The sequence below is a fragment of the Choloepus didactylus genome, chromosome 9 (assembly GCF_015220235.1).
Source record: "Choloepus didactylus isolate mChoDid1 chromosome 9, mChoDid1.pri, whole genome shotgun sequence".
In the NCBI taxonomy this organism is placed as follows: Eukaryota; Metazoa; Chordata; class Mammalia; order Pilosa; family Megalonychidae; genus Choloepus; species Choloepus didactylus.
The window spans coordinates 120,281,886-120,288,663 of NC_051315.1; positions in this window are offsets into that span (position 1 = coordinate 120,281,886).

Below are 6,778 nucleotides of genomic sequence, written 5' to 3' on the forward strand. Positions count from 1 at the left end.
GTTTATGGATGGATGTGTAGAAAAGTAGGGGAAGGAAACAAACAGACAAAGGTACCCAGTGTTCTTTTTTACTTCAATTGCTCTTTTTCACTCTAATTATTATTCTTGTTATTTTTGTGTGTGTGCTAATGAAGGTGTCAGGGATTGATTTAGGTGATGAATGTACAACTATGTAATGGTACTGTAAACAATCGAAAGTACAATTTGTTTTGTATGACTGCGTGGTATGTGAATATATCTCAATAAAATGATGATTAAAAAAATAAAAAAAAAAAAAAAGATGGTAGTGAGAGTATCTCAACACTGTGAATGTGATTAATCTCACTGAGTTACATGCTTTAGAATAGTTAAGACGGGAAAGTTTATGTTGTATATATATTCCCAAAATTTAAAAAAAATAAAAAGGAAGAAAAGAAAGAGCAACTAAAGAGACAATGACAATTAAATTCCATACATGATTTCTGGATGGGATCTAACAAGGGAGGAGAAAAGACTCAAAGGAACATTCTTAGGATATATGAAAAAAATAGGAATTTATACCATAAGCTTTTATCAATGTTAAAATTTCTTGAACTTGATAACTGCACTTAAGGTGGTTATATAAGTGAATATCCTTGTTCTTAGGAAATGTACAAGGCAGTATTAAATGTTCAGGGAGCATAATGTATGCAATCTACATTCAAATGTTCAGAAAATGGGTTGATAAATAGACAGATGGATCATTAGATGGACTGATAGATAAGTGGATAGATAAAATGACATGATGATGTGGTGAAATGTCAAATTGATGGGTCTGGGTTTCTGTGGGTGGATAGGAGTATGTTGGAGTTCTCTATGAGAGAGTTGTATTATTTTTTGTAACTACCCAGTAAATTTTAAAATATTTCAAAATAAAAGTTTTTTAAAGGAAGTTTCTTCAAATTATTTGAAAAAAAATGTAGAAATATAATCCGTAGGTTATGAAGGGGAGGATGTTTGAGGATAACGATGAAAAGAGAATTAACTTACAACCAAAGAGAAAGAACATTGTAGACAAGTTTTGAGGTGTCTGCTGATCCCACATGCCTCCTTCTTTAAAAACAGCTCTCTCAACTTTCCCGAGTAGACCTTCTATATCCTCTCTGTACTCTGGGACTTTGCTGCCCTGAACATGGCTGATTGGGAAATGGGTAGATACAGAGGCTAAGAAATTCCAATCTCCCCAAGGAACTTGGAATTGAAACCGAGAGACACCCCAGTTATCCTCTGTTATGCATGAACTAGGACAATGTGTGTATCAGTTAGGATTTTCTAGTCACTTGTAAAAAAGAAGTTCAAAATAACAATGGCTTAAATAAGGTAAAAGTTTAGTTCTTCACACACAGGAAATCTGGAGGTAGATACTCAAGCGCTGCTGTGGTCGTCCACATCCTTGGGCACCCTGGGTCCTTCCAGCTTGTGGATCCACCATCTCCTTGATCTCTTTGTTCTCATGATCAAAATGTGTTGGCTAGAGATCCAAACTCCACATCTTCTCTCTACTCAAAAGGATAAAGGAAGAGAGGTACCCGCCCTCTTCCTTTTAAAGAGCCATCTCACTGGCTGGAATTTAGCCATATGGTAACATCTAGTAGCAAGGAAGCCTGGGGGAGATGTAGTCTTTATTCTAAGTGGTCCGTGCCTGGTTAGAATGGGGGGCAGTGGTGGTGGTGGTCGTGGTGGTATATTTATAGAGAAGAAGGAAAAAGGATATTATGTAGGCAATAGCTTCTGTCACATTCTATACATTCATGAGCTATGCCAGGAGAAACAGAAAATAATAGTTTGAAAAAGCTGGAGAAAAGGGAAGAGAAGGAAAGGGGGGGGAGGAAAAGGAAGAAAAAGAAGGAGAAGGCGAAAGAGGAGAAGAAGGGGAAGAGGATGTACGAGAAGACGAGGAGAGATAAGAGACGTGACTTGAGAGGGAAGCAGAGGGCAATGTCTTTCTACATCTTAATTTCTACCCTATGAAGACTGACTGCAGGTCCTGCCTTCATTTTCTGTGAGATGGCCCTATATTCTTATAACAAATTACCCCTTTTATGTATACTGCTTTATGTGGCTTTCTAGTTTTTTGTTTGTTGGCTTGCTTGCTTGCTTGCTTGTTTGCAACCCAAAGAACTAAAACTGAAAGTTACTGAAACCAAGGATGGAATATGCAAATAACTTGTCTATGCCATACTAAAGCTGCAAAAGTCTACAAGTTCAGAGAGGGTGGAATTGTATTAAGATAGGGGACACCAGGATTCCTTTCAGCTTTGGAGGGTGGCTAGAAACTGGACATAAAAACATGTTGAGAAGGGAATTGGGTGCCAGCATGGGTCGGCAGCTAGTTGTGGAAAAGGAAACTGTTCTACCTAGTTTAAGCTGGAAGAGATACAGTGTGGGGGATTATGCGGATGAAATCGTTACAAGGACCGGAGCAGTAGGCTCTAGGCTGGGCCCCAGGACCTGACTGCTGAACTGGCCCTGGGAAGCTGCTGTCTCTGCATTACTCAAAAGGCCTGGAAATTGGAAAGCCCCCCTCTGAAAATGCTGAGTTCAAGCACACACCACTACAGCCACAGTCCGGGAAATCACTGCCACTGCTGCTGTTACTGACCCTGCACATCCTCAGGGCTAGCAACTGGACCCTGGAACACAGAATTTGTCTACTGCAGCCACTGCCACTGCTTCTTAACTGCCAGGAAATAAATATCTGGACCCAGGAACATGGCTGCAGAGCAGAAAACTCAACAACCCCCAATCTTTCCTATTAGCAGCAACAGACAAAAGAAACAGGAAGGTAGCCTCTACCTCGTTTCTCTCTTCCCTGTCTCTAAAAGGTGGATCTACTTGTTGCAACAGCCAGACTGAACTGCAGAGAATTCTGGAAAATGTAGTTGTGTACCATGAAAATAGCAGCACTTCCATCAGCCTGGATCCTGAATGATGAGCGGGGCCCAGCTCTCCCACCTCCATCCTGTTAGATCCCAGAAGAAGAAACTAATATGTAGAAGGAGTTTCTAACCCAGGGGCCCTGCAGCTTATCTCACAAGAAAACAGGTGCCCCATGAACTAAAGAGTGAGGGCTGTTCAAGGCTGTTCAAAGCTGTTCAAGGCTCTTCCAGCCACAGTTAGCACCTCAAAGGCAGGTAAGGCAAGATCAGATATGTCCGTAAGATGAACAACCAAAAAGTCCTGCTCTCCCTAGTTAGATAACGCAGCTGCTTTCCTAAAAAGAATATTGTCTCAGAACTCCACCAACCAATCAGCCCAAAACTAGATAGACACTTACCCAGTCAAGGCACAAAACATCACAGCAGACACCCTACCCAACGTGGATTCCTTTCTTCGTTAAAAAATGCTGCTCTCAGAGAGCTTGAGCCGTTATCTTTTTTATTCTTTTCTGCTGGCTCCCACCTGCTTTCTTCCTCTAATAAATCTTAAACTTTATACTTAAACTTTGACTCGCTGCGTTGTGTGGATTCCTGAAAGACCCCAACCTAGCACATCCCTTTCTGCCTACCTAGAACCACTCAGATTGTTGACATCATCGAAACGAAAGTTCTATGGTGTTGAGGCATTCTACATGTTTGTAGCAATTTGCTACAGCAGCAAACATTATCCCAGTAAACATGGTGAATCCCTTGTCTTTCCCAGTAAAACCTTCTGAAGTCCCCAAACATCAGCTGCATCACCTCCCCCCTCCCTAAACAACAATAAATTAAAACAAAGGCAATTAAATACTATTTTTTCTAGTGATTTATTAAGAAATTATATTTAGGAAAATTAAGGGACACTAGAAACTATAAGGAATGCATCGTATATAATCAATATAAGCAGAAATACAAAGGCAGAAGTTCCACAAACAGAAAGTGTGTATTTAAAAAGAATATATTGACAGAGAGAGAAGCCACGGGAAGCAGCCAGAAACTGGAAGTCAATGGAACCCAGAGGAGAAAGGAGAAGACACCGCCATGTGCCTCACGATGTGGAGGAAAAGCCAAGGAACCCCAATATCACTGGCAGCCAGCCTCAGATGCCACAGTCTTCAGGGAGAAAGTATCTCCTTGCTGATGCCTTGATTTTGGACCTGTCCTAGCCTCAAAACTGCATTTGGACGTATGACGTGGAGAACCCTATAAAAATGAGACAAAGGATTGATACAAGAAGGAAGAAGAAAAGTGAGGGACTCACAGAAAACATTGGCCTTCCCCTGGGTCTGCTTGAAAAGCCTGAACCTTGGCCACCCAACATCACATGTACCTCCCCGATGGTGAAAAGACTCATCGAGAAGAGCAGAGTTAGAGAACTGGAGTGTGTGCAAGACCTGGAGGAAAGCTGATGGGGCAGCAAGGCAAAGCAAGCCTTCCAGCATCATCCAGCTCAGAAGGCAGAAGTCGTCCAAGTCTTTTGGTGAAGTTACATTCAATAACCCTCTGTCAGAGGCCTCATTACCAGTTTGAGGCATTTATTCCATGATGACCATGGCTTCATCCGTTCTCCCAGAATCCACACACTTCCACACAAATGCCATAGATGGTCCCATTGCAAACTATTACAAGTTCATCTTCTCCCAGAAACCCTTGATGAGGCTTCTTCCATACAGCTCTCTACTGGCCAGCAAGGAGAAACACTCAGATATGTAGCAAGGAGTTTCTGCAACCATCCCACAAGATTGTACAGCAATTAAGCACCGTTTGCCACAAATATCATGATGTCCTTTACACTTGAACCTGTCCCATGATCATGCAGAAGTTGCCTGAGATACATCAGATTGGAATGAGGGCCCGTGGTCTTTCCATCCAGGAGTCTTGCATAAACGTTGGCAGGCACATCTCTGGCTGCTGTGCATTGATGTTGGGTCAGCTGTGCAAATGAGTTCTGTTCCTGGGTTCCCAACCCTTGGTCAGAATGGATTCTTACAAAAAGATAGGTGGGTTCCAGTGAATCCAAACGACTGCGTTTTGTGTTCTTGTGTTTGTAGACATGGAGTCAGGTGACAAATTCCTCCAACAAGGATTTTTTTCTCCCCTGTTCTTTTATGGATGTCTATCTCCAGAGTCTATTTGAGAGGTGGGTTACAGACCCTCACTAAGTGTTAGAGTTTACATGGGTTTGGGATTTTGTCTTCCAATCCCTTTAGGAGCAGAGAAGTCTGGTGAGTTACCCCAGGTTAGTCATTCAGGTTTTATTTTTTTTTTTTTCAAATTACCAGATGTTTAATAGTGCTGAGAAAAATGTGTACTCTCTAAATTATAGATAAGAAAATAAAATAAAATAAAAAAATAAAAAGAATATATTTAAAAACATTATTTCTTTCCACTGAGCTAATTGGTATGAATTTTTGCACCTTCAAGATGCAAGCTGCAAGATGCTTATTTTCATTGCAGTGTGGTTGATGATTAATGTACCATATTGGATTGAAAGCTCTTTTTTTCCCCAAATGAACAGATTTTAATGCCCAACTATACCAAGGAATATAAGAGAAATCCTCAGAGTCTGAGGGGTGGAGAGCCAAAGTTTGGTTTCCAAAACTCAATAGACTCATATACCGTTAAAGCTGAAAAGGTCTTTAGAGATTCCGAAGTTCAACCTTGTTATTTCATAGGTAAGCTCAGGAGCTAGCTTGGTCCCCAGCGGCACTTGCCCAGGGGCCGGGCGGCCGCCTAGCAGCAGCATTGCTTCTTGCAGCAGCACTTCTGCTGGCAACAGCCCTTCCCACAGCCACAGCCACACGAGCCGCAGCCACAGGAGCCAGAGCCGTGGGAGCGGCGGCAGCAGACAACCACGGGGGTGCTGCAGCAGCCCCCACCGCAGCCACCGCAGCCACCACAGCAGCCACTGCTGCAGCCACCACCACAGCAACCCATGGTGCGAGTAGAGAGGACTCGAGTGAGTGAGGGGAGAGGAGTCAGGAGGTGAGGGAGGCCCTTATGTACCATCTTTAGCTTGGCTTGGCTTGACCCAAGCGCATGACTAGGTCCCTGTTGTTGTTTATGTCAATTTTCTTGGAATGTTACAGTACCTCTCATTTGCTTCTTACTTATGAACTTTTGGCCTCATAAAATAACTTAATTTACTTCTAACTGTATTCATTCTAAAGACACATTTTCAGTGGGACTCTGAGGGTCGGAAATATTTTAGTGCCATCTTTTTTTCTGCACAACTGTTAACACAATGCAAGTCTGACTTGGTATTCTCCATCTGGACTGTGGGCATGATTAGAATTTTTACCTCTGACCTTTTCAATTTTTATTCAAGTTCATCTCTGGTCCTCTAAGAGATATGGGCAAAGAATTACCTTCCAAGGCTGATGTCTCTACTAATTAGAAGCCTCAAAACTAACCTTTCCAAAATCTTCCATGTCCCAGATTCAAGGAAAGGAAGAGGAGGCTGAATGATCTTTCCCACCTTTTTTCAGACTTCCTGTTTCCCTGGTCAGTGCTTGGATTCTGAGAGACAGAGAGAGAGAGAGAAAGAGACAGAGAGAGAGAGATATTAAAAGTCAGCAAAAGGAGTACCCTTTCAAAATCCCAAGACTTAGAATCACTGAAATGAGACCTGGGGCAGCAGGTGAACCACAAGTCAGGTGAAATCCCACATGCCTGAGCAAGCTCCAGGATTGGGCCCACCCCTGGGGCTGTGCATTCTGGAACTGTCCACCCCAGCCTTTCCCTACAGCATTGCGGCTTTCCACCATGGGCACATCAACAAGATGGCAGGAGTAGTCGGAAAACCATATTCAATATTATGATTTTGTACATGGCAAATTAAA